The sequence below is a fragment of the Pelodiscus sinensis genome, chromosome 4 (assembly GCF_049634645.1).
Source record: "Pelodiscus sinensis isolate JC-2024 chromosome 4, ASM4963464v1, whole genome shotgun sequence".
NCBI lineage: Eukaryota > Metazoa > Chordata > Testudines > Trionychidae > Pelodiscus > Pelodiscus sinensis.
The window spans coordinates 78,703,540-78,731,499 of NC_134714.1; the positions used below are offsets into that span (position 1 = coordinate 78,703,540).

General features: G+C 37.9%; 1 long non-coding RNA gene across 1 annotated transcript; it reads left to right on the forward strand.

Moving 5' to 3' along the window:
* Positions 1–2,268: 2,268 nt before the first annotated feature.
* LOC142828992 (uncharacterized) lies at positions 2,269–7,093 on the forward strand. The gene is made up of 3 exons (XR_012903204.1): positions 2,269–2,435; positions 3,037–3,134; positions 6,890–7,093. It is a non-coding gene; the product is annotated as an uncharacterized LOC142828992 (long non-coding RNA).
* The last annotated feature ends 20,867 nt before the right edge of the window (positions 7,094–27,960 follow it).

The window sequence follows — 27,960 nt, forward strand, 5'->3', positions numbered from 1 at the left end:
GAGGGAACAGAAAGAGATGGATAAACTTATATCCGGGTCAGAACAATATCAAGTAAAAGTGAAAACAAATTCTGTCAAATCATCCCAATAGTTTCAAAAACTCATAGTAAGAAAGAGGCACACAGAATATAATAATCAGAAAACGGAGTTGTTCAAATATTAAGGAATTTCCACTATTAGACTATAAGACATATGTATAATTGCCTTTTTTTTTTAATCTGAGTTGTTAGTAAATGTTGGGTGTCTGCCAAGTTGTTCTGGTTTAAAGAAGAAATTGATGGCGAGTCAAGTATATTTTTGATACAATCTTACTTATTTACAAAAATATACACAAAGTTCTGCTTCCCGGAACTCAGTAGGAATCAAACAATAGGATATACTTTCTTTGATCATTCTTCCAAACTTTTTTCAAGCAGTGCTTAGCCCAAAAAGCTATCTTGGAAGACTTTTCTCAAAGAGACACTTTCCCTGCCTGCTTTGCTGCATTTTTGGCTTTGTCTTGCTTTTCGGTGTGTGGAAATATAAGGGTTTGCTTGTTTCTCTCACATGTTCTCTCTCATACACAAGCACATCATTCCAATCCAAGCACACTCTTGCCCCTGAGTTTATCATCAGATAATAGTGGATTTGATTTGAGGCCACATGGGAACTCCATCTTCAACTTTCTACATGGCTTTGATTTGGGCAGAGGCTCCTGTTAGTACAGATGTCTATTTCATACAAGAGTTCACATGCTTTTTACATTTGTCCTGAATGAAGGCAGCTGTTAGACCACCAGCTTCAACTAGGTTTTACCCAGCTCCTAAATGTAGGCAAGATGTCAGGATGAGTTCAGGAGAACATTTTTATATGAGGATCTCAAGACACAACAGTATCAAGAACATAAGAAAAAACATCAACACAGGCACTCCCTGAGTTATAAACATCCGCACATACACCCGCACATGCAAACGAAAGCTCACCTGTAGCCTCAGTGGATCAGGCAAGGGGTGCAAGGGATGGCGAGCAATGCAAGTGCTGTTTGAAGGACTCCGGAGAGTCAGGGACAGCTGCACTGCTGGTGGCTGAAAAGAAGCGGGGCTTTGAAGGGGAATCCATTGCTTCTCTCCAGCTGCCAGTTGCACAGAAGCCCTTTGTTCCTTTGAAAACCACTAGTCAGTGCTTATGCTGCCACCACTTCCTGGTAAGTGGGGGTTAGACACAGCCCAGGGGGAAGAGAGACTGGAGCTGCACTTGTGGGGACGGTCAGCCAGGGGAAGGGACTTATTTCAGGATTTGGCACAGAGCCCACAGTGGGAGAGGTGGGAGGTGGAAAGGGGATGCCCAGAAGTCCCCTTCAGAATCTCCACCAATCTCATCATGCTCCTCTCGTTAAAACTTCCTCAAGCACCAGCATCAAGATTATTTTTAAAAAAGTATACTATTTTTCATTTCAAATATACAGTATTTCCGTTACGTTATGGGTTAATAGGCTTTTGTGGGCTAGCCTGGGAACCTAACTACCATTTATAAAGTTGTTCCTATGGGAAAATGCATTCTGAGTTCTGAACAACCAACTTACAAACAAGTTGGGGACTTCCTGTACAGATAAAAAAACAAACTACTAAAAATTGCCAAACTCCTCCTCACGTGGAAATAACCAAAGCAGTTCTCGAATATATTTAATCTCTAATAGTGATATAATACATTGCAATCCATCTGAAGTCAGTTGTAACTATAGCCCTACCACTTATTTCAATCAGTGTGAAATGAACCGTGGTACTCATTGTTAATAGGCTGGTTACTACTCCCTGGCTACTTCTAGACATCTGCTTGCCTTTCTAAGTGCCTGATTGTGCAACCATCAAAATCAGTAAGATTTTTTTTTTTGCCTGACTTCAGTGTGAGCTGGATTAGGTTATAAACCTGGATGTATGGATCAGTGCCTATTTTTCCTACTCACACTCTAGTCCAGTGTTTCCCAATTTTTATTTGGCCACAGAACCCTTTTAAACGCTAAAGAATTTTGCAGAACCCCTAATAACAGTCTTAGATATGGAGATGAAAAAGTAGACCACAAATAAGTAAGGATAATAATAAACAAATGCCAAACAAGGTTATGAGATCAACATTTAGTTTCATTGCACATATTTAAAAACATTATTTTTTTTAATTATAAAATGTTACTGTAATGGAATTTTCTCACGGAAACCTTATTGTTACTTCATGGAACCCTGGGGTTCCACAGAACACCATTTGGGAAACACTGCTCTAGTCCATATAGGGAGGCAGGGATTCTGAGCAAACATGAAGTCTTGAGCACATACTTACTAAATGGAAAGTAGACAGTAATTTCACCAGAATGAAGGACACAGATTGTTCAGGAAGGCAAGGGTATCCTAAATAAAGTCACAAGTACCTGACACTCTAGTATTTGGACACAGATCACTGGTTAGGTTTGTAACAACTAGAATAGGCAAGCTGCTCTGAGAATTTATCTAGCATTTTATTATACTTGCTGTAAACCACTGACAAATCAGCCTCCCTGTGAGCACTGACCTTCTACTAAATAATAGCACATTTAAATCAAAATTGGAAATTCATCTCTTCAAAATAACAAGTTTAAATAATTCCCAATCCAGCTTTCTTACATTCATTTTTCTTTTTCCCAGAGAACAAACACAGGAGAGAAAATTTTGGTGCATTTACTACCTCACTTCCCAATAAGAACAACATGGTTTGTCCAGAAATGGCAAGTGCCCCAGTTTATATTGTGGCTGCCAACACTCTTTAATATTCAGAGTCTGATGTCTGCACAATTATCAAAGGCAGACACTTGTTCTTGCTCACTCAGGCAAAGCAATGCTCCAACTAAACCTACAGTCTCTTTTCCTCTGGGCTTTTCAAAATTTCCCGGATAAATATGCATGTTGTCAGGAAAAAAATCTTTTACCCTTATTTTCTATTGGACAATATTGTATTAATTAACATGGGTTTCTTCCTGTTTCTGTCATGTCTGGATTCAAATATCTTCCCTCATTTGCCTCTTTCTTACAGAAAAAATGTGTGTGCCCTCAACCAATCACCTGACATCCTATCTGGTGCAGGTGGAAATAAGAAGAGACAAAAGAACACAGGAATTCACAACATAGATTGTAAGTTACTTTCATACACCGGTAGCAGCTAAGCCACCAAAACCCCCAATAAATGTTATTCAAATCACACCAAGTCTAAGGGCTGACAGAAGTTTGGAAAAGCCTATATGCTCAAAAGTAGGAATAAAGCATTTGATCTCAACTGCTCCTCATCTATACTTCCATATGTTTAGTTTCTACGACATAAATGACAGATGCAATGACTATTCACATGAAATTAGCTGAAGTCTTAGGTCCATGGAATTTTATGGCAAATCTCATGCCAAAAGCTATGCACTTGATTTTCTACTGCTTTATTGCAGTTGAATGTCTTTTTAGATCCCTTGACTTCAATGTATTTATAAAACTGGAATAAAATAGTAAAGTATCAGGACACTGGAATTTATCATTTTTAGGTTCCTACAGTTCTTCAGTGTTGGCTAATACTATGCTGCAGCAGATTCCGCTTGGCACATCCCTTGTGTCAATGATCCAGATAACATGTGTGCTGCTTTCATCTGTATATCACTTTGCCCTTTATGAATTCTACAGCAGAAGACCAACAATTTGCAGGGAAGCCTGAAACTGTCAATTTGTAGAACACTAAGCTCCTTACCTATGGGATAACTTACTCTTGGAGCAAAGGAGCTTGTCTATGTCAAAGGGCAGTTGTCATTTTCTAAGTTTAATTTTCACAAGCACCTGCACTGATAAAAAGAAAAACCAAGCTAGCCAACTCAACAAAGTGATTTGTGTCCTCTTTCAGGAACAACTGTATAGCTGTTTAAAACAAAATTTAGTCTGAATCTGAATGCCGGGTTACTTTTGGCAAGGAAACTAAATTACTGTGTTTGATTTGTACCTCTTGGGGTGTTTAGGCCAAATGTGGCTAAGAATCCTCAACCCACAATAAAGTCAATTGATCAAATGATAAATTCCTTATTCACAAAACCATCATTCCCTTCTTAAATGCCTCACATCTCGTGTTAAGCAATGAGACTACAAATCTATCATATACTGTTTTATCCTCTTCTCCCTTTGTTTGGTGCTGCTTTTTTCTTATTGTTGTTGCTATTGATTTAAATGTCTCTCTCTCTCTCACACACACACACACACACACACACACACAGAGCCTTCTTCAGAGCACTGACTTTCTACCAAGTAATAGCACAATTAAACTGAAGTGAAAATTCATCTCTTCAAAATAACTATTACAAATAATTCTTGATCCTGCTTTCTTCCATTTTCCCTCCCTACCTCCAGCCAAATAATAATACAAGAGAAAAAACTTTGGAGCATTTACTAGCTGACAACCCTATAAAGAACTGAGGGCTTGTTTATATTAAATATAGCACACACACATACATGCACAGACACAGCTATGCATTTATAGCAGAGATTTCAAGGGTACAACTACACTACAGAGGAAAATCGAAGTTGCCCCTGTCGATCTTCCACGGTTCAAATGAACAGTCTTATTAAAGACGCTAATTCGAAGTAGAAGGGACACGCCAGTTGATGCCCATAGCCCTTCTTTCATGAGGAGTAAGGGAAGTCAAAGGAAGAGTGTAGACTGTGCCAAAAGCTGAGTTAAGCTACTTTGACTTCAGCTATGCCATTAATATAGCTAAAGTTGCATGTCTTAATTCGACTTTATTCTTAATTCGACTTTATAGTGTAGACATACCCCAAGATACAGAAGAAAGTGGTAGGGTTTTTGATGAATTCTTGGGGGTAATTCATTCCATAGTCTCAGACCACTGTTTTTGCATAAGTTAACCACTAGATCACGAACCTGTGACTGAGAGGGGCCAAGTCAGGACTAGGGTGGTGTTGGAGGATGGATTATTTCCTTACAAACACTATAGGAAAACCAGGTAAAAAGTTATATAGCCACAGACTGTCTTCTCTTTATAGAGGAGGCTCCTCCTATAGAACGTTCTTTCCTGGAGAACCGGTTAATACTCAGGTCAAATCCAAAGGAGAGAGCTGTTCCAAAAGCTGAGGAACAGCAGAAGGATGGTCCTATTCTTCTTCAAATATCTGAGGCTATGTCTACACTACCAGGTTATTTCAAAATAAGTTATTTCAAAATAAATGTATTCTTCTTTACAAGCAGAAGTTATTATTTTGAAATAACAAAGTTAGCACCCACACTATTGAACCTGTTATTTCAAAATAAGGAGGGTTATTTTGAAATAACTCCTGAGTGTAGCCATACTCCTCAGATCTGTAGCCGATCTCAGAAGTTCTGAAGGATTTGGGCATTGAAACCTACTCCTCCTTCCGCAGGGAGATAGAAGGGCTAACAATGCTTTCCCAATAGAAGAATGTGGTGGAAATTCTGTTATCCAGATGCATGAAGTGTTTTCTTCCCTGAAATACCTCTCAGGTTTGCAACTTTTTCCTCTCCCCCAAGGGGAATGATGTAGACCTCATCTGTTCTGACTCAAGACAAACTCAATTTCACATCATTAGGAGTCTGCTTGAATAAGGACCCAGAAAAAAAAAGTGAGTATCTCAGGATTGCCCCTTAGACTATATCTAAATTGCAACTAAATACCCATGATTACCGTGTGTCAGCTGATTCTAGCTCATGGGTTTTGGCTGAAGGACTATAAATCTGCAGTGTCAATGTTTGGGCTTGCCCTGGAGCTCATAGGATCACACTGTGTGGGCTCCAGCCCAAGTCCAACCATCTACCCTGCAATTTTACAGTCTCTGACTCACAAGGCTGAGTCAGCTTGCATCGGCCAGCCATGGGCATTTAACTGCAGTATAGATATACACACCTTGCACTGGAGGTGCTCATCACTTCTCAGGGGGTGCTCACCCCCAGAATATGAGCAAACCCCTTTGATTCGTGATTTTGAAATTTCCTCCAGATCATTGATATAAATATTAAATTGTGAGTGAAGAAGCAGATCTTGAGGGACCTTCTTAGAAACTCACCCACATCAATTAATATCCCCCATTGACACGTACATTTTGAGAACAATCAGAGTGACTTTTCATCTCATAAAGTATGTACTATTCTATATACTGCTGAAAACTGTTGAGCTGTAAAAGCTTCAGCCATGTTTAGAGCATGCTCTGGAGTTGTTCTTTTTATACATTTCCTAATTACCTTCCAAAAGCAAGTCACAAAACACTTACTCTTTTATTATCTTAGCCCTTAATTTTAGATCAACAGCAAGAATAGTCAAATGATTGCTCTTAACGTTTAGCCAACCTTGAACCAAACAACATCCAGCCCTGAAGGGGCCTACTCTTTTATAACTTCTGGTGTCTCTCTCACCACATTACTACTCTAATCTCCTCCTAATGTCACTGCTGGAATTCACAATGAATGTGCATGATGCAGCTATGTGATGAGGTCCCTTTAAAACATTAAAATAATGCGGATTTAATCCAAATCTATATTACACTCTTCCTCGAAAGGATGGAAAATTGGATTATTCTAGTAAATTATTATTATTTAGTAAATAATTATTTTTAGCCTAGTGAAACTAGGCTTCTATTAGTACACTAACAAGTATGTAATGTTTATTGCAGCTTGGAGAGTTCACTAAATGACTTTTAACTGAAGTTATTTGTAAGATGTCCCCTAGCAATAATCTTATTTTCAGTTGTAATTAACAATTAGGCACCTGAATGAACTAGGATGAGAACTGCTAGCTTATTGTTCTATTAAGTGCATAAAAATGCTGGTTGCAAAATACTTTCAAGCACTTTTGATTTAAAAAGAATGCTTTTTGGCTGTTTAACATTTGCAGCTACAGCACAATAGGAATGAACAGAGCAGAGGAGAGTGGTCCTGATCAGTATTTAGATGGGAGCCCTCCAGGAAGAACTGAGACAATACTGCAATTGATGCTGTGGGTACCAGCACCATTATCCCATCATGTTATTTTATGCCATACAGAAATACACTGTCATTCTGAAGGACTTCAGTTTCTCAAGAAAAATAAAGCTAGAAATAACAAAAATAAACTCTCAATGATAGAACCACTTGTGTTTCTTCTCTAACATACTGTATCATCTCTTCCTAACAAAATGGCAGATGCCGAGAGAGAGAGAGAGAGAGAGAGAGAGAGAGAGAGAGTTGACTCACTAAAAGTGTAAAGATGCAGTTGCAAGACTGGTACCATTTTTGATTAGACAAAGAGGCTGTGTCTAGACTGGCAAGCTTTTCCACAAAATCATCTGCTTTTGCGGAAAAACTTGCCAGCTGTCTACACTGGCCGCTTGAATTTCCAGAAAAGCACTGACGATCTCATGTAAGATCGTCAGTGCTTTTCCGGAAATACTATGCTGCTCCCGTTCGGGCAAAAGTCTTTTTCTGAAAGACTTTTGCGCAAAAGGGCCAATGTAAACAGCACAGTACTGTTTTCCGCAAAAAAGCCCCGATTGCGAAAATGGCGATTGGGGCTTTTTTGCGGAAAAGCACGTCTAGATTGGCCACAGACGCTTTTCCGCAAAAAGTGCTTTTGCAGAAAAGCATCCTGTCAATCTAGATGTGCTTTTCCAAAAATGCTTTTAACGGAAAACTTTTCCGTTAAAAGCATTTTTGGAAAATCATGCCAGTGTAGACGTAGCCAGACAGAAAAAGTATTGACTGACAAATGTCATTCTCTTATACCTGTTAACTTCCTTGAACAGTACCTAGAAGTGAATAAATTAAATAGCCAGAAAGAACTCTTATTCTGTGTTTATGATTACCGGTTCCACTTAAGAAATTAACTGCTAAAGCTTCCCAGGTGATTATTTCTGAGTATGAATGGGATTGTATGGCATGGTTGCCTGTAACAGTAGGATACTAAACTCAATGACCTAGGAGGTTCCTTCCAGTCTTATGTTTTTATGAGTATTAATAGTTAAGTGGTCTATTCTCCCCATTGCACTGAAGAACTGGATCTACTTTCCAAACAATGTCATTTTTCATGCAACAATTCCAGCGGTCAACTCTGATCTGCAATGTGCACGAAACTATGGATTTACATACTGTAAGTGAGAACGCTTGTGAGTTAGCACTGGGCCTCCAAAGACTAAGGTACATACTTCACTTTTGACACATAATTATTCCCATTGAAAGGGATTGGAATATTCACATGTGAAAAGCTAAGTGCATGAGTATTTGCAGATTTGGGCTAAATATAGAGAACTAACTAAATTACTGGATTTTACCAATCTCCCAAACTATTACTATTATTTAGGCTTCCAAACAAGAAGTCTCCTTATTCATGTATAATTCTGACTATGATTCCCCTGTAAGGTGAATTCCATTACAAAAAAAACACCTGAGTTCCTGGAAAAACTGTCAATCCACTCCTTTCATAAAGATGGGATTTAAGCCTCCAGGCCTCTACTCCAAAACCAAAGATTTATTGCAAGGGTGGCCAGCCCATTACAGATGAAGAGCCAAAATAGTGGTGGATACAGCGCAAAGAGCTGAGGGGAAAAAGTTGCTGCTGTGTTTGGTCGAGAAAAAAAAGGGAGGAGGTCCTTTTTAAGGCATCCATTTGAAGTCTGCACGGGACGCCATGACTCTGGTGGTCTCTTTCAGACAGAAAAATGCTGCCCTTTCAGAGCTGTGAGCCACGGGTGTGGGAGCCGCAATTTTTTCTTTGAAGAGCTGCATGCGGGTTGGCCACTCCTGACTTACTGCAATGTAATGCTCTCCTATATAAACTTTAAATGTTGGGATCATACATCTCAGTTTGTCTCCTACTAGGGGACCAGGGCTATACCTACTCATTGTTCCATGGCGTATTCTCAAGAAAAAAAGAGGGGCCCTGTCTTTGAAGAGCCTGTGATTAGCTCTTTTATTTATACAGGCAGTCCCCGGGTTACATGGATCCGACTTACATCAGATCCCTACTTACAAATGGGGTGAGGCAACCCTGCACTAGCCGTTTCCCCCCAGCACACCAGGGAGATGCGAAGCTAGCGCCCCTCACTGCCCAGCAGACCAGGTAGACGCGGAGCGGCTTTTCTCAGCAGACACCTCAGCTTGAGAATAAAGGACTGAGGGAAGTGAGGTGTGGGAGAATAAAACTGAGCTCTGGAGTAATGTTTGGCTAGAGTTTTCCCTACAATATGTACCAGTTCCGACTTATATACAAATTCAACTTAAGAACAAACCTACAGTCCCTATCTTGTACGTAACCTGGGGACTGCCTGTACATTCATCTGTAACAGAGTTATTTCTTTTTTTAGTTCATGCATTATGGGGGTTGTTTTAGAGTGGGATAGGATGGATTAGTAGAAGATTGGTATTAATAGGCTTTTTAAAAAAAGTTTTATCACTTTATTTGTTGATAGCGCTCATTACCATTTAAAATATACTGTTTTTAATGTTCTTTTCTCTCTGTGCTACACCTGGAAGCCTGTTACAGGACTTTAAGTCAAATGATAATTCTATCAAAATTGATAGCTGGGAATTCCGTAATATTTTATTCTATTAGGCAATTTAGTTCTTGGTAAATGTAGTTATTTAAGTTCTCCTAATCAATTAAATATGATTTTCTAATTGAGTCCAAAATATAATCACTAACATCTGTGAAGCAGTTTCCACTTACAACAGCACTCATTTTTTCCTTAACTATGATAAGAATTAACAAACAAACAAAAAACGAGTTACGTCTGGATCCAAGCTTTCTACTCACTTATTGGGCTTTGTGTCAGGCTGTTTCTGATTTTGACTCTGATTTTGATTGCTGCAACACTGTATGCATATTTTTCCCTATAATATATATTTTTAAAATATCATCACATATCTTAACCAGAACGTGTTCTATCAACATAACACATATTTGATAAGAGCACTGAACACATATGAACTGACTGTTCATGACTTGTCAACTAATAACACAGCATCTTGTTTTGAAGGCAATCTGAACTGAGGAGATTTAGAGCTGACCTGTGAGTTCACTGACACAGCAAATATTAAATACATATGCCTCTGTTACAGGAGAAGATGTTACATGAATGTTAGTCTTTTCCACAATATATGTAGGCAAACCCTTAGAATTTAGGGTGAAATTCACCCCTTTGTAGAGATTAAGCACAAAGTCTATTCACTTCATTTATGACTTGAAATTAGAGTTTTAACTGGAATATAAATAATGCACTGGCCTTGTGTTGGCCCTATGCACAAAGGGTGAATTTCACTCTTTATCCATTTTGAAAGTCAAGTGGATAACTTTTTTCAGTTACAAAGCTTCAGAGGAGTAGCTGAGTTAGTTTGTAACTAGAAAACTTTTTTTCAGTTAATTTGCCTGAATTTATTCCACACTCCCATCCACTATCCCATGTTCTGCTGCAAGATTTAGGGTTCTGCAGCAAAAGGCAAGTCACAAGCACTTCAAAGAAGCAGACAGGAAAACAGAAATAAGGGTTTTTTTTACTACCCTGCCAATGCTACCATTGTGAATGTTGGCAATCAAGAATTGTCAGTGCCAGAGACTGAAATGGATTCTGTCCAGGGCTTCAAATTCCAAATCATCCTGTTGTTGATTCTTTGTTAATATATAAATAATACTGAAGCAGGACAAGTCAAAACAGAATATCATTTGTATGCACATGAAGGTCTGACTGATTTTGCCAAGATGACTCATGTGTAAGGGACATGAAATATAAAAAGGCTCTGAAATAGACATTTTGGCCCTGATTTCCTATTGCTTTGCAGCTTGCTTCCTCATATTTACCTATGCAAAGTGAGTATAAAACAATATCAAGAGAAAACAAAAGCATTTAACACTTAGCACAGATGTAAATGACTGTGGAAACTGAAAGTTTATAGATAATCCATTTGAATGTGTCTTACACATAAATGTAAAGGACATTTGAAAATGATTTACTGATCTAACCATGGCTAGAATAGTCTATTTATGCTATGGCTACATTGCCGTTATTTTTGCAGAAGAGGATATGCAAATAGAGCGCTCATTTGCATATCTTCTTCCGATTCCTTTTGCAGAAAAGGTTTAGCTGCTAAAAAGCCCCATGTAAACAGGGCCATTTGTTGGGGAAAAAAACCTTTTTTGCAAGATTCCTTATTCCTCAAATATCAAACTTTGCAGGATGTTGCGAAAAAGGGTTTTTATCTGACAAATGACACTGTCTACATGGGGCTTTTTAGCAGCAAAACCTCTTACGCAAAAAGAATCGGAAAAAGATATGCAAATGAGAGTGTGATTTGCATATCCTCTTCCACAAAAAACCCCCAGCAGCGTAGCTGTAGCTAGGCAAGCTAAGGAAGATACTTTTTATGCTTATAAGAATACTTCCCATATTCTTCCCCAAATTTGGTTTTATAGATCAATTTACTCACTCAGGGTATATTTAGTCTATATTCATAAGGTGTACTTGCAGCTTATGTAGATATACCTGACATAGCTTAAATCGATCTTGAGCACTGGAGCACAGAAACCATCGTGGCAGGTATCAGTGCAGGCTAGCTGACTGAGTAATTAGACAAGGTTCCAGGTGAAATTTTCCAGCCTATGCTGTTCGTACCAAGCTGAGCACATTAAAGCTAATTCAGGTTATGATCGACATTCATACCCTATGATTGCAACATATGCATAGGTTCAGATTATGCATAGCTGCTTTACAAGCAAAGCTGTTAAAAAAAAATCCTACCACCACAAATTGGCCCTGGGGGTAACTTTTTCAAATGTTGGCAAATGTAGCAGCCATACTATTTAGTATTTATATTTTTGTAACACACATAGGATGCCATAGGATTGGAGCCCCTCTTTGCTAGATGTTGTGAAAGTGCAGATGTTAATACAATTCATGATTTGGAGAACAGCTGTATTACAAAACAGCCATTTTGTTCCCACTAGAGCATTCTAGGGAGTGGTGTCTCTGGTGGGTGAAATGTTATAGCATTAGAGGCAGCTGTAAGCAGTAAATTGGGTCAGCTATTACTGTTTATAATGTGGGAATGCTTAGAGGTACCAGTCAAGATCAGGGCTTCATACTGTTAGACATTCTATATAAGAGATGGTCAGACAAAATGGATTTTCCCTATGAAAACTTTCATGGTAAAAATCTGTTTTTGAAATGTTCCCATTGGAAAATTTTGTCTTTTCCATTAGACATTTTGAAAATATGGGAATTATTTTAGAAAACTTTCAGCCAGCACTATTGTCCATACACATAATAAAAGGTAGCATGAAGGAGCTTATACTGTAAATAGACCAAACAACCCCCCCCCCAAACCCCAAAATAAAACATTATCCCCATTTTATAGATGGGGAACTTAGTCACAGAAGAATTAAATGGCTTACTCAAGGCAATATATGAAGTCTATGACAAAATTGGAAACTGAATGTAGATCTCTTATTTACCAATTCAGTTCCATAACCATAAGACCAACCTTCCTCCTCACAGCAGAAGTTTATTCATACTCTGAGCATCTCAGGAGACATAATGCTCATGATACTATCTACATGTTTTGTCAGTCTATAAAGTTCTACTAGGCTATTAGTTGAGATAAAAATATTTGTTCTAGGCACTTGTTTAAATGGTAACAATTAATTTCTACCAAATATTACAGAGAAAGTATATCTTGAGTTATTTTAAATTAAATTAGACAAATATTTAGTGAATATACATTTTCTGTGATTGTGACAAAGCCCATGTCTAATTTTTCTGATCTTTTTCCTCTTACAGACTATGTATTAAAGCAGGCTCATTTCTGACATTCTCTGCTGTTGCTTGTTCAAGGCACTCAGCAAGAACTCTGTGAATAAGTAAAGCAGGATCCTATAGACTTATTTCCATCCTGATGAAAGACTTGAAATAGTAGTTGTTATTGAAATTCATCATCATTTCCTGCTAACTAGAAACCTGAGAGAAGGGGAAAAAAGATGATAAACTTTCTGACAGCTGACCTTTCAGGATTAAAAAAGGATGATAATAACAATGCAAAATAAGTCTTGACTTGGTCAAAACATTATCCATCATACCAGCCAAGGTCCTGCTTAGAATGTCAGTGTTTAATGTTCTATGTTCCAGGGTGGATGTTTTATAAACTTTTTAAATGTGTATAAGTGAATTTAGTTCCTATGGGAGTGAGAGATGACTGTGTTCGCTTGAATGAAGTGAAGTGTGAGGGTTGCTATGCAAGCTTAACAGCCTCCCATCCATATAACTATGTCAATGAACCTTCATCCTAGCCAGCAAACCACCTGCTAATCCAGTTCTGGACCTCACATGCTATATACCTATGCTCTTCAGTCCTGAGATACACACCACCCTACACTATTCCAGTCTTGGGCTTCCGTTCAACTCTACGTTTGCAATTCAGTTTTAACTTGCACCATACTGTATGGTTCTAGTTTTTGTTCCCTATACAGCATTCGCCAGTGATGCCTAGTCTGGAATTCCAGCTCTGCTGTGGGCTATATATTTCCCATCAAGGGTCAGGAAAAATATACGGTAATGGCACTCTTCCAAACTACACCTACAAAATAAATGCCACCCACATAAGACACCATGCCTAGGATGGTCAACATGGTCACATACACACTCTTTCATTCAAACTCAACCTGCTCATAGGATTTGCTGTGATCCTCATGCATATCAATAAGGTTGATATGTTCTACTGAACTTCTTGAGCTGGGATCACTTGTAGGGGGCTCTGATGCACCACAGGGCTCTATTGTGTAGCTAGGGTGTTTCTACTTGACTTGGGAGCAGGAATAAATGGTAGCTAACTACTAGCCCATTTACTTGTAGTGCTAAAATATGCTGTCACATGCAGTATATTGTGTATACTGTGCACATTTTCATAATACAGTAATACCTCAGCTTTCTTACATACCTTGATGAATAGTGACATGGCTAATTCTTTAAATGTCAACACTGTTATCAATGAGTATCTGAATTAGTTTCATTTCAGATAAATGAGGCAGTTCAAACTTTTACAAGCTATTACTTCAAAATTTTGTCAACACAGGCAGATGTCACTGCATCATTTACACTCAATCCATATTTTGAGTCTCTCCCAGTAATCATAACACAAACATATTTTCATATTAAACTGGAACTGAAATGCTGGGGAATAAGAAGGCAACATCTAGCAGGTGCTAGGATACCTTACCAGCATGTAGTAGCTGAATCTAAGGTCAAATATAAATATCTGCTTATCTCTGTTAGTTCCCACCAGTAATACTTTCTGATAGTCAAATGCCACATCCTTTCAGGCAGCCACTATCATACTAAGCCAAACTCATCAGAACCTGAAATGCTGATTTTTCATGATTTTTTTAAAAATTTCTAATTGGGAACACTGTTTTGAAAATGTTCATTTCAAATCAGTATTTAACATGTTTTTTATGTTAAAATATCATTTCAAAATTAAAACAAAAGACACGTGAAATCATTTCACTTCTACATGTTGAATAGGTTCAACTGAAAATGTTGCAATTTGCTATTTTAACATTTCCTATTTGAAATTTTTCTAATTTTTATGAAATGTATTACATTTTGACTTTTCATTTTGATTTGTATCAGAAAGTAATTCTGAAATGTCAAAATCTTTCACAAAAGACACACACACATATATATGTATACGTATATATATATATATATATATATATATATGTATACATATACGTATATGTATATATATATATATATATATACAGAGAGAGAGAGAGAGAGAGAGAGAGAGAGAGAACAGCTATAGTGGCTTTGAAGGTCTGGGAGAGGATGGAGATGCAATAGGTATGAAACGTGTGAAGTTATGGGATGAGAAATATGTGTTCATATTTATATCTTCTGCACATGAATCAGGACATGTTAGAGAGACTCAGAGGCAGGTCAGGAGAATGCTTGGGGTAGAGATAGAAGCAACTGATAAGAGTAATTAAAGCCATGAACATAGGCAAGATTGGTTGGGACAGGGTGTATTCTCATTCTATACGAGGATTCAAGGGCCTCAAATTTCCTTGAAATAAGGGAAAGTGAGCCAACAATTACTAAAACAGAACATACATAACATAAGAACGGCCATACTGGATCAGACCAAAGGTCCATCTAGCACAGTATCCTGTCTTCCAATGGAGGCCAATGCCAGTTGCCCCAGAGGAAATTATGAGAATGGATAATCATTAAGTTAACCAGTTCCTGTCTCTCATTTCCAGCTTCTGACAAACAGAGGTTAGGGACACCATTTCTGCCAATCCTGGCTAATAGCCATTCCTTCATGAATTTATCTAGTTTTTTAATTTTTTTTAACCTTGTTAAAAGGACCTGGTCTTCACTACATCCTCTGGCAAGGAATTCCACAGATTGACTGTGTGAAGAAATACTTCCTTTTGTTTGTTTTAAACCTGTTACCTATTTCATTTGGTGACCCTCCCTAGTTCTTATGTTATGGGAACAAGTAATTAGCTTTTCTTTATTTACTTTCTTCATTCCTGTGATGATTAGGACATTCCAGCCATTCAGTTAACTAAATTGCCTGTAAGGGTTAAAACCATAGACAGTGGATTTTAAAGAGTCTCCAGGAATGCAAGGGAAGTGGGACGTGAGTTGGCAGGAAGCCAGGCGTGCCAATGAAAAGAGTGTGCAGTTTTGAACTGGAAGCAATGACCTTCCTCTTTCACTCTATATGTGACCAGAAGAGAGGTTGGGAGACATGAAGTGAACCAGAGAGCAAGACATGGAATATCCAGCAACATCCATGCCTTAGGAGGGACTAAATTTGGGAACAACAGATCTGTGAGTGGAACAGAGAATGTTTAGCCAATATGATCTAGTTTTTTCTTTACTTTGGGTTTGTTGGACTTTTCTGTACTGAGCACATGTAATTACCCCATGTAATTTTCCAAACTGAATCCCAGGGAAGCAATTATTTGTGTTTGAATCTTTCCTTTTTCAGTTCCCCTGTAACACTTAGCAACCACGTAATACTTCACCAAGCATCTTTTATTTGTTTTACAGACAGTCCCCGGGTTACGTACAAGATAGGGACTATAGGTTTGTTCTTAAGTTGAATTTGTACGTAACTCGGAACTGGCTCCAGATTCAGCCCGTTGCTGCTGAAACTAACCAGGGGCTGACTACAGGAAGCCCGAGGCAGAGGTGCTCTGCCCCCAGCTTCCTGGAATCAGCCACTGATCAGTTTCAACAGCGGCTGAATCTGGAGCCTGGGACAGAACAGCTGGGGCGCTGCCGGGTAGGTCCCCCCAGGACCAACCCGGCAGCACCCCAGCTGCTCTACCCCAGGCATCCACAACAAAAGCCTGGTCTTCTGGGGGGGGGGGGCACTAGCTGCGCTCCCCCCCCCCCCCAGCAGACCGGGGAGACCCGGAGCAAAGCCGCAGAGGCGGCGGGGTCCCGCGCCTCCAAGGCTTTGCTCCGGGTGTCCCTGGTCTGCTCGGGGTGTCCCTGGTCTGCTGGGGACCCCCCCAGCAGACCAGGGACACCCGGAGCAGCTTTTCTCGCCCCGGAGGATGGGGTGGCGGGACCACTGCGCGTCTGGGTGGTCCCACCGCCCGCGAGTTCCGGGGCGAGAAAAGCCCCGTTCGTAAGTGCAGATCCGACAGAAGTCGGATCTGTGTAACTCGGGGACTGCCTGTATTAAGAAAATCACCTTTTTAAGACCATGATCTGATTCCTGTGTCTTAGAAGGCAGGGCGTTCTATGTGCATGGGCCTAAGACTACACGGTCAACTATTTTGAAAAAATAAGGTTTTTTTAATCTCTGTCCTGACGGAGGGTTATAGAGATAGAGGGTTCTCCACAGGAAATTACCATATGCATCTTCCTGGGTTCTCAAAGAAGTTTTGCAATTGGGTGGGAGTAGCGATACAAATCCAAGGCTATGGAATCTGTGACCTTGAAGAGTGTTTGTGTATTCTGTGTAATAGTTTTCTCTGTGTCTCTTTTTCATCTGTAAAGATAAATAACGTTGCCCGAACTTTCAAGGGTATTGTGAGGGTTAATACATTTATATTTGTGTGATACTCAAGGTAATTCTTGTGAAGGGGCCATGTGAGTACTTAGATTTGTGCTGGAACCCAAAGAATTCAATGTCTTTCTCCATCCTTTACATCTTACTCTCTCCTCCCCAGTTGCAGAATACCACTGTGAAATAAAGCAAATCTGTCTTTTCATAAACAGAAGTAAATCAGTAGGATCCCTGACATCAATGATTTTTTTCCTGTTCAAAAGCATACAAGTTGAAGCTTCCAACAGTTACTTCTGTACTAAGCAAGTTAATGTGTCTCAGGAAGAACTTAGCGACCTGTTTGCAATATAGCTGCCAGTGTTATGAATTCAGTCAGTAATGGGTGAAATATTAATTAAATTAAGGTGGCTGCTGGGGAAAAAAGGTTTTTTCATAATGATATCTAATAGGAAAAAAACGTGCTTTCCATCTGTACCAATTAATGAAACAAGCTGGCGATGTGCTGCTTAACATGATGCTTTCCAACCTAGCTTTTTTTTTTTTTGACAGCTAATCTTCTTCACTGTTTTCGGAGAATACTGAAAGATGTCATTTTAAAAACTCTTGTTATATCTTTGCCAGGTTAAAGACCATTTAAAACACTCATTGCAGTATTAAAAGAGGGTGGCTGGGAAATTAATTCTCAGAGATGCAGACATGCTAGTTGAAAAGGAACCTCTCATTTCCAGCAATGGTATATGTTCCCGGTACTGACTGACTGGGGAACAAAAGGACTCAGAATGCACTGAGCCTTAGCTACGAGATTGGATTTTCACTTCGATTTAGGATTTTAAAAAATCTGCTGTCAAACTGAGAGTTCCACAAAAAAGTTCAGGCATTAATTCCAAGTTTTGGCAAATGTGTCTTATTTTCTCCCCATTTCCAACACATCTTTTACCGGATGCCTGAGCCATAACATAATAACATAAAATAATCTCAATTCTTTCTAGAACTCCTTCATGCCTAGAAATTTTAGCATGACACATAAAAGAGTCACTCCAGTTGGTGTGGTCCTGTCTCATTTCAGAAGTGGGGGGTTGTCAGATCATAGTACAGAAAATGAAATTTGGCTATCAGCACTGTCAAAGTGATTGGATTAACACTGGTTTTTAACCTTTTAAATACTTAACTATGCAACAGACAAATAGGATAATCAATAATTACTGTCAAGAAATCATCCCTACTAGAGAGCAACCACTATTCCATGATGCCCAGTATTAGTTTGTTGAGGGGTTTACTACAAGAATATTTTCTTCCTGTATATTATGGATTATATTTTTGTTCTGCAATCATCTTTACAGAAAAAATCCTCTATCGTCTGAATAAGACGAAACATTCTTAGCTAAATCATTTCTTGTTTTGTCTTTCTTTTCCTTTCCTTCCTTCTCTTACTGCATTTCAGAATTTTGAAAGTATAGATTTGCAAACTAAGCATGATGGCTGAACATATGTAAAACTACCATACTATCCAATACATCTGAGCCTAATAAAAGACAGATCTTAATTTCAAAGGACCAGATTCTGATATTCTTACTCAGATTCAGTAACACCCTACTCTATGAGCAATCCCAGTGGAAATCAATAGGTATATGTAGCTAGAGTGCTATTCATTACATCCTGAGGTGACCCAAAATGATTAGACTCATTTACTTTTTCATTGTTGACATGTGTTCCCTCTCCCCCTACTTTGTCCTTCATTAGTGTCTTTCAACTGAGAACATAGAAGTACTTTATAAACATTGGTTAACTAAATCTCAAAACAACTGTGTGATATAAATGCTCCACAGACTTTGTAAGTAACTTTCCCAGGTCACACATCCTCTCAGTCCACTAAGGGTGTGTCTACACAGCACCCTTATCTTGTAATAAGCTACACAGTTTGCGCTACACAAATTACGTAGTTTATTTTGAGGCTATTTCACAATAGATTCTTTCCAAATTTTGTGCTATCTGTAAAGCACCAAATTTCGAAATAAAGCGCTATTCTGATAAGTCTCTTAATGCTCATGGAATGAGGGTTACAGGGATGCCGGGAGTGAGGTCGGGAGTGAGGCCATTATTTTGAAATATATTTCAAAATAATGGGTGCATTTAAAGACATGGAATTGATATTTCAGGATACTTCCGGTATCCCGAAATAGCTCCACTCTTCAGACCTAGCCTAATTCAGCTACCCAAGACCTCACTCCCAGGAGCTGATTAGATGATTATACACAGTGTTTATAACAATCTTGAATGATAGTGACAAATTTGGAATCTTTGCTGTGTTCAATATACTGTACTATGAATATAGCAGTATCCTTAACTAGGCAAAAGACATAACTGCAAATATTTCAGTAGTGACTTTGTATACTGAGCAAGATGTACCTTTACCTCTCACCCCATCAGAGTTTCAGTGGAACATCAGTGCACCCATCCTCCCCCTTCTTCTCTGGAAGTACTAGAACCAAGGTCCTCCCTGCTCCTCCCTTCCCTGACATGTGACCTTGGACATAAACTAGTAGGACCAGATACAGTCAAAGCAAGGATCCTTGGCTGTAAAGAATGTCCTGTATTTTTGACTCTCCCACTCTGGTTGCTCCCCCTCCCTCAGTGTGTCTTTACCTCAGCTTCAACTCCATCCCCTTACTTTTTTCTTCCCTGCTTTGTCTCCTTGCCCTTTCCCTTCTTTCTCATTTAGTTCATCCTTTTCTAACTAAAGCACTGCTATTGTAGAGCTAAGAGATCTATGTACAACTTGTATCTGGAAGACTAGAATGGTTCCCATGAATATAAAAATTCAAACTTTAATAAGAGTTTTACAGAAAATATTTTGTATTTTTGAAACTGCCGTACTTGACGTTTTGAATTTTCTCTCCATTTGTACTAAGTGTCCCTGTTAATAACAGCCAATAAATAAGATAAGTATTGTTTTTCTGCCAGATGCTGGGCAAATACTATATAGAATCTTTCTTATACTCCTATTTCACCTGTTCTCGGACTTCTTCTAGATTTGTCAATCTTAGTTAAATTCAGATAATTTTATCTACAATATTTCTGTGGCAACCTTTGCTAAGCCACATACATATAGATAAATAGATATATATCATCTGTATCTATATCTTGGTATATCTGTAGATATATCTGGATCTAGATGGATAAATATAAATCATAGGTGAAAATGAAATATCTATATCTATCTCAAGGATACCTGAAAACTGTGTTACATGAAAGAAAAGGCTTTGTTTCTTTATCTTCCAAATTCCTATAGTTATTCTACACACGGAAGAAGCCTTTGTTTTAGAATTGTAGACCTTAAGTATTATTGGCATGGATTTGATCCATTTCTTATTTTCTTGTGGATTTAGTGTTTTTTCCCCCCAGCTATTATCTTTGATGTTTTCTCTCTTTTTGTGGAACTCTCATTTTGCTTTTATGTATAGCTTTTAGCTTCTGGGAAAACTAGAAAGAGACTAGTCCCCACACATGAGAAACAAAACTAATTTTTTTTCTAAAAGGATAAAAAGTTATTTGCACTGATTAAATTAATGTGTTTTTATCAAATTTCCCATTTCATTTGTTATCTAGCCCCCTATTTTTACTAGTTATCTTTTCCCAAGTATAATTGTTTCGTATTATCTTTCCACTAGTTGAACAGGATTGTTTATCTAGAAGTGTAATAACCACAAGTCCAGATCCTCAGCTGGTGTAACTTGGCAGAGTTCAATTAACTTTAGTGGAGCTATATTGATTTATACCAGTAGAAGATCTGGCCCAAGTTAACCGTCCTTCATTTAAATTTACAAACTTTTTAAATGCATGTGTGATAGTATCATTCAACATCAATAAATTGCAGAACCATGAGAGAAAATGCACAATTTACTTCCTGCACAATTTATCCACTAATGCCTCTTTATCATGGTGCTTCTAATATTACAAATGTTTAGTAATTTCTGCTGTTTGACTTTTTTTTTAACCACCACATTTTTATTTGTCTTTTTCACCAAAATATGGTATTCTCCACCACCTGATGAACACAGTTCAAGGTCTAGACTGGAGAATGTTCAGTTCTTTATAGAGACTGATCTAATGTCTAAAGAATCTGACCTCTCAAAGATAGAAATTGAAACTTTTATATATAGATATATATATACACACACACACACACACACACACTCACACACACACACACACACATATCTTCCTCCTTCAACCGCTTTCTCTCTCTCCCCAAGCAGGATCACACCCACACAGTAGTTTGTAAATCTGTGAAGTAAGCAGAGCACTTTCTGATTCAAGTGGATGAAAGGCAGCTATATAAATGGAAGATGATTATCATTTTGCCCTTTTGATCAAAGAACCCATCCAGAGGCTATGTAGATCTTTAAGATCCCCCAAACTACAAATGCATTCTCATAAATGCAAAAGTACCTCGAAAAGGTCAGTCCTACCACAGCTTTCATTAGGCTTTAGTTTGTACAGTGTAACTCCTAGGAATACAGCCACAACAAATGATAGTGCATGACTAAAAATCCTGCCATACAACTTTTAAAAGGAAAAAATATTTCTCTTCCTTCTATGCATAGGTGATGGCTCATCCATGTTCTAGTCCTAATAGTTATCAGTGATTAAAGTATGTATCATCAAAATGGTCCATATGGACTATTTATTTAATATTTATATTTCTTTTAATTTCTGCAGAACTGACAGTCAGTAGATTGGAGTATTATAATTATTCTGAATAAATGCAAACCAAACAATTTTCTATCACCGTTGAAAGCACTTGAGTCAATTAATGTGAACATTTAATGACAGGAGAAAATTACACCATTTCATGTTCCAAAAGCAAACCAAGGAGAAAATAAAAATAAAAGTCTGTATGACATATCATAATGCATTTAAACTTTATATTGCTGAGTATCATATTCAGACAAGATAAAATCATAAGAACATATTTTTCCTATTTATCTAATCACACTAGAAATAAATATCAGAGCCCTGGTCTACACTAGAGAGTTATTTCAAAATAAAAAGCAGAGTGTCCACCCTACCAAGGCCATTATTTTGAAATAAGGGACTGGTTATTTTGAAACAATAACTCCTTCTTTCCATGGGGTATAAGCATATTTGGAAAGAGTTATTTTGGGAATTATCATTTCAAAATAAGTTATTTCTAAATAATTTCCTAGTGTAGGCATTCCCTAAAGTGCTTACCCCACTCAATTTTCAGCAATGAGAATTTAGGAAGCACAGTTACTCACAGAGTCAAGCCTCATGTTAGTATTTAAGTGATTGGCCATTTGATCTTATTTTTCAATTTAGTTCTTTTATATTTAAAGAAACAAAGAAAAGAACATATAGGACCAATATGCCATTGTATACCACAGTGCTGTCAAATTCAGAAGGTAGCCATAGATACCTGCTATCTTGGTGATTCTTATTTTAAAAGACTGCAACAAATTTAGTTGATATTGTAAAGATTTCTAAAATGTATTTCACAGGTTACTTGGAAAAATGGGAAAACCCTACTTGGAATTATACACAAGTGCCTTTATTGGTCCAAATGCCTTAGGTTTTTTTAGCATCAAACAACAGGAATAGAATATAAATTATTCAGAACAGAAGGTTTTGCAGCAATATTTATAAATACTCCAGACCTAGGGAGAGAAGGAAGTAATATTTAATATCTGTTAAAATAGATTCAGACTAGCTGATTTCATTCCTTTCCCACACATTTCCAAAACTGCCATTCTCTTTTAGTGTTATGGATATAATTAATCTGTCCTTCAGAAAAATGGATTGATAAAAAAAATACAGGGTTTTTTCCGTGGTTTTTTTTATATCATGTTGTCCTTTAATGTCATGTAGGAAGGTATTTTTATCGTCTTTTTGGCATTTAATAAAGGAGAAATTATTGGAAGTGGGTGGCTCTTGAAATTTTTCAAATAGATTTATTCTTCCATGGGCTGCTAATCGAGTACTTTTACGTAAGTCTAGGGATGTTCACTGTTGTCAGGGCACCCCCCAAAATGAAAGCAATAGTTACTTCTTGTCTATACTGTTAGTTTGTCCATCTACAATGCAGTGTTAAAATTCTAGATACTTATCCTACAGGATGCTGTAGAGATGAGGTATTTGACAATCCAAAGGCTATGAGCCTGGAAAATACAGGATGCTCAATTGTACAATTTAGGAAAATGTTAAAAGCCTTTTGGGAAATACCTCGGGACAAATTAGGAATTTAGGTGCATAGGGCGGATTATCCAGATTCATATTTAGGCAACAAAAGAAAATACCTGTTTTTTTCCGCAGAGTTATTGAGTATTAAAATTCACTTATTTACTTGCTTAAACATGGCTATAGGAACCTAGTTATTAGTTAATGATATTAGTTATATGTATCCCATCATTGTACAATGGCTCCAGTCAAGTGTAGGGTTCCATTTTTCTAAGTATTGTGCAAATAAATATGAAAGCATGCTCCTTGCTCCTTTGGAAAACAGAAGAATTCTTTTGCTTCATACAGAATTACTTGACTGCTTGGGTACAAAACTCATTCCATTTTTTAATATTTCATCTTTTGAAAGACCCACCAGTGTTGTGTATGGACAGCTCTGATTTTTGCTAGATGTTCTGTGTAACGTACTGGTTGGTGAGAAAGCATGCTACACATTTCTGATCATGGGTAAAGCCTGACTGTGCCTTATTTTGGATTCTAGGCCAGAGATCTGGGGGACCTGAGCTAAAGTATTGAAATCTCTGTGCTCATATGGTACCAGCTTTAGAATCTCAGGCTTGCCTTACTTTGCATTTTGTTTTTCAATTTCAGCTTCAGTGACAGAAATTCAAAAGGGCTGTCAAAGTGATACACCAAAAATGCAGCAATCAGTCTTTATAAACAGATCTTACATGTTTTCCCCAAGGAGACTACTAGACTTATAGGACTGTGTAAGGTTAAAATCTATGGAATCAGGAGTGATGTTTTATAAGCATGTTTCTACCTGCATGCACATTCATGTAAACATAAATAAATCCTTTAATTTCCCACGACATGGATTATAACCAGTGCACCAAGAATATCCAATATTTTTATGCTGGTGCTATATTAATTATTAAGACCTGTCTCTCACATTGCCTTCACATGATGGTTTCTATGATTTTAATGTTTCCCATGACCGACCACTGTGATAGAGCATTGACCAGTTATAAATATGCAACTATTATTTATTTATACATTTATAAAAATTACTTGGTGAAATTGAACACTTCCTTCAAAGATTTTTAATAGTTTGCTTTCTTTTCATATTTTCAATGTAATTTATGGTCTTTATTAAAAAAATGCACTACTTATGTTGTTCAGGCTGTGTCTATCAATGAACCTTAATCATGACCAGCAGCAGCCTTGCTGTTCAAATCTTGGGCCTCAGAGAGTTTTACCAAGGCACTTTTATTCTGATCTGCTACATCACTTTTTTTCAGGAACATGCTCTTTAAGTCAATGGCACTATGCATGTTTGAAGTTTGGGAAGGGCTTAATTACATTGATGTAATTGATGTGGCCTGATCCAAAGTTTATTGATGTCAATGGAAAACCTGCATAGTGGGCTTTGGGTCAGGCCTGGCAGACTTATGTTCTGGCCCTCCAGTACTCAGAAATGCCCAATCAAAGCAAACTGTCCAGTAGCAAGGTATTGGCACCCACCTGTTATGAGTGCTTTTGAAATCACAATTTTCTTTTCCACAGGGGGCAGCATAAATGCATAAGTGTTTTCAAGATCAGAAAGTTAAAACACTTTATTTTCCAGGAATTAAGGGTGTGTTCCAATTCCTGCTGAAGTCAATGCAATGTTTAGACACATGGCATGGCTTCTTGAGTTTATAGGAGCCCAAAAGAAACTTTTGCCCTATTTTTAAATTTTGGTGATCATAAATTGTAAGTAGATAACGGCCGTTATAGTGTAAGAGAATATAAGAGGTCTATCAGACCTCTGCATTTTGTCCAATTAAGAAACTGGATAAATTCAATTTTCTCTAAACTCTATATACTGAAAAAATATCCTCACAAAATGAAGAATATAGACCATTATAAGGAATATAGGGTGCATCTAGACTACATTCCTCTTTCGAAAGAGAGATTTTAAATGAAGGAAATAAAAAATGAAAATGAAGCGCAGATTTACAAATCTCATGATTCATTTGCATAATCGCATCCAATCGCTTTTTCGAAAAAGGATTTTTGAAAAAAAAAGCAGTCTAGACACGGTTCTTTAAAAAAAAAATCATTTTTGAAAGAACTCTTATTCCTGAAAAAATGAGATTTGCAGGGTTCTTTCTGCATCTAGATTGCTTTTTTTTTAAACACCCTTTTTTGTAAAACTGATCGGACTCGATTATTGAAATGAAGTTCGAGATTTGTAAATTTGTGCTTCATTTGCATTTTCAATTTCCTTCATTTACATTCCTCTTTCGAAAGAGGAATGTAGTCTAGACACACCATTAGACTTTAGGAAACAGAAGGAAAAGTGAACCCTGTAGATAGTGTGAGGCAAGTTGTGGTGTAACTTTGTGAAGCATCATGCACTAACTATCCACGTAGACACTGTTTTGCACACTAAAAGGTCCCACTGTTCACAGTGCTATCGAACTTCTAATGTCCAATACTAATATCCATTTGAACAGTTAGTCCATCACATATGAAATCACTGTGATGCTTTTTCTATACTGCAGGGTGTAGTAAGTTGAGGGTCAGTAACATGGAGTCAGCAGGCCTAAACAGAGGCCTATAACATGAAAATAGCAACAGGCCTGCAATCTAGTGAGCAAGAATTTAGTTCAGTAACACAGGAGCCAAGAAAGGGGCCCATTGATAAGTGTAATTGTATAAGTTAGGTGGAGCATGGAAGGACATAGCGAGGCACCAAGTACAGATTGTAAGTCAAAGGGGAGTAGCAGAACATCTTAATAAGAAATGTCTTGGTACAAAGACTCCCCAAAAACTAATGCACAAACCGACCTAGGTTCAGAACTGGGTCGAGATTGACAGCATGAAGGATAGTAAGTAAGCCCCCCTTCCATAAGGGGAGGGGTGGTAACTAAGCAACAGAGGGTGGTAACCTGGTATGTAAAGAAATGATATAAGTTGTTTGTACATGTTTATAAAAGGACACCACAAATGATGCACACGGCCCGACACTAGATGCCTGAACAGCAGGTGTCATTGCTGAACCTTACAGAATGCACAATGGCTTAACTAACTAACAGCTCTTAATATCTGTTATATGGCAATAGGCCAGCTATATGTTGATACCTTGTCAACGTGGGCCAAAGGCACATTGGTGTAGCATTGTAAAATCTCTGCTACCAACTGTTAGAGCTTTGCATTTGACAATAAACCTGCTTGATCGATTTCAAACCTTGCCTGCATCTGTCGTTTCCAGGGGCTCTCAGAGATTTCCTGTGTTGACCCAAGTGCATGGGGGTCTAACACTATAGATAAAGGGAGCACTGATATTTACGCACCAAGCCTAAAGTTTATCATCACTGATGGAGTAGAGGTCCTGTTAGGAGCGCACCAGGACAACCCTGAGAACCCTGACCAGACGAAGCTGAAACACTGACAGTATGGACCACTGAAGTACAACACAGGGTTTTTGTGCAAGAAGGTTTTTGCGGAAGAGATCTTCCACAAAAACTTCTTGTGCAAAAGTGCATCCACACCTCAAAAGCACATCGCAAAAGCGATGAGCTTTTGCGCAAGAGAGCATCCACACTGCATGGACACTCTTGCGCAAGATAATGGCCATCAGAATGGCCATCAGAACACCTGTGCTTTTTGTGATAGGCTCTTTTTTCACAAGAAACCCCTATTGAGTGTCCACACACCTTTTTTATGCAAGAACTCTTGCGCAAAAAGGAGTTATGCCTCCTAGAAGGAGGTATACCTACACCACAAAAAGCTCTCTGTTCTATCAATTGACTGTAGATTTTCTTGCACAAAAGTGCACTTGAGGTTTTTGCCAAAAAACAGCTTTGCAAAAACAGCTTTTGTTTTGTGCAAAAACCCTATAGTGTAGACATAGCCCCTATTTATACTCCAATTGCATTAACTCTCCATATAGTCAAGCCCTAAGAGAATTTCAGGTCTGCTTTGGATTTTAACCACAAATTTCATCTGAGCTCTGTATAGAGATCACCTGCTTAGAAGAACTCATGATCTGCAGGCCCCATTTTTCAGGGAGATGGTGGTAGGAAATGGCCAATATAGGATGAAACAGCTATATACATTTAGTTCACTTAATGTATCCTCATGAACCATAAAACAGACTGTTGTAAGATTACTCCTCTTTAAGGAAAGCTGATATTGTTAGCCAGCTATTGGTTATCAGTTATGACCAATATCTTTGTAAATCACATGAGAAGAGCTGACTGAATAACATACACAACATTTTAAAAAATTCAACCAATCACAGCTTTTGTAAATATATTTGGCATTAACTAATGTTCCTAGTCCATGGGGCTTATCTAAGAAATATTTACAAAATAGCGAGTTCCGGTATTTGGTGTCTGAACTTAATCACATGATTAAATCTGTTCCCTCATTGGATGAGTGCCTCTTTATGAAGAGCCTTAATTAGCGTAATAAAAATATTCAGTGTCAAACAGATGTTTGCATCTGACTCATTCAGGCCACTTGCAAAGCTTCACATACTTATAAATACTGATGACTATGAATACAGTTAAACTGAACCAAAGCTAGTATTCACAGTTCTTTGTTATTTCTGTATTCGATCAGTAGCACTTATAGGTGTTTGAACTGTTTTGCTTTGTTTGGCTGCTTTTTAAATTGTCATGAATAATAATACTACCCTAGTGAACAATGCCTTTGCAAGGGGTAGTG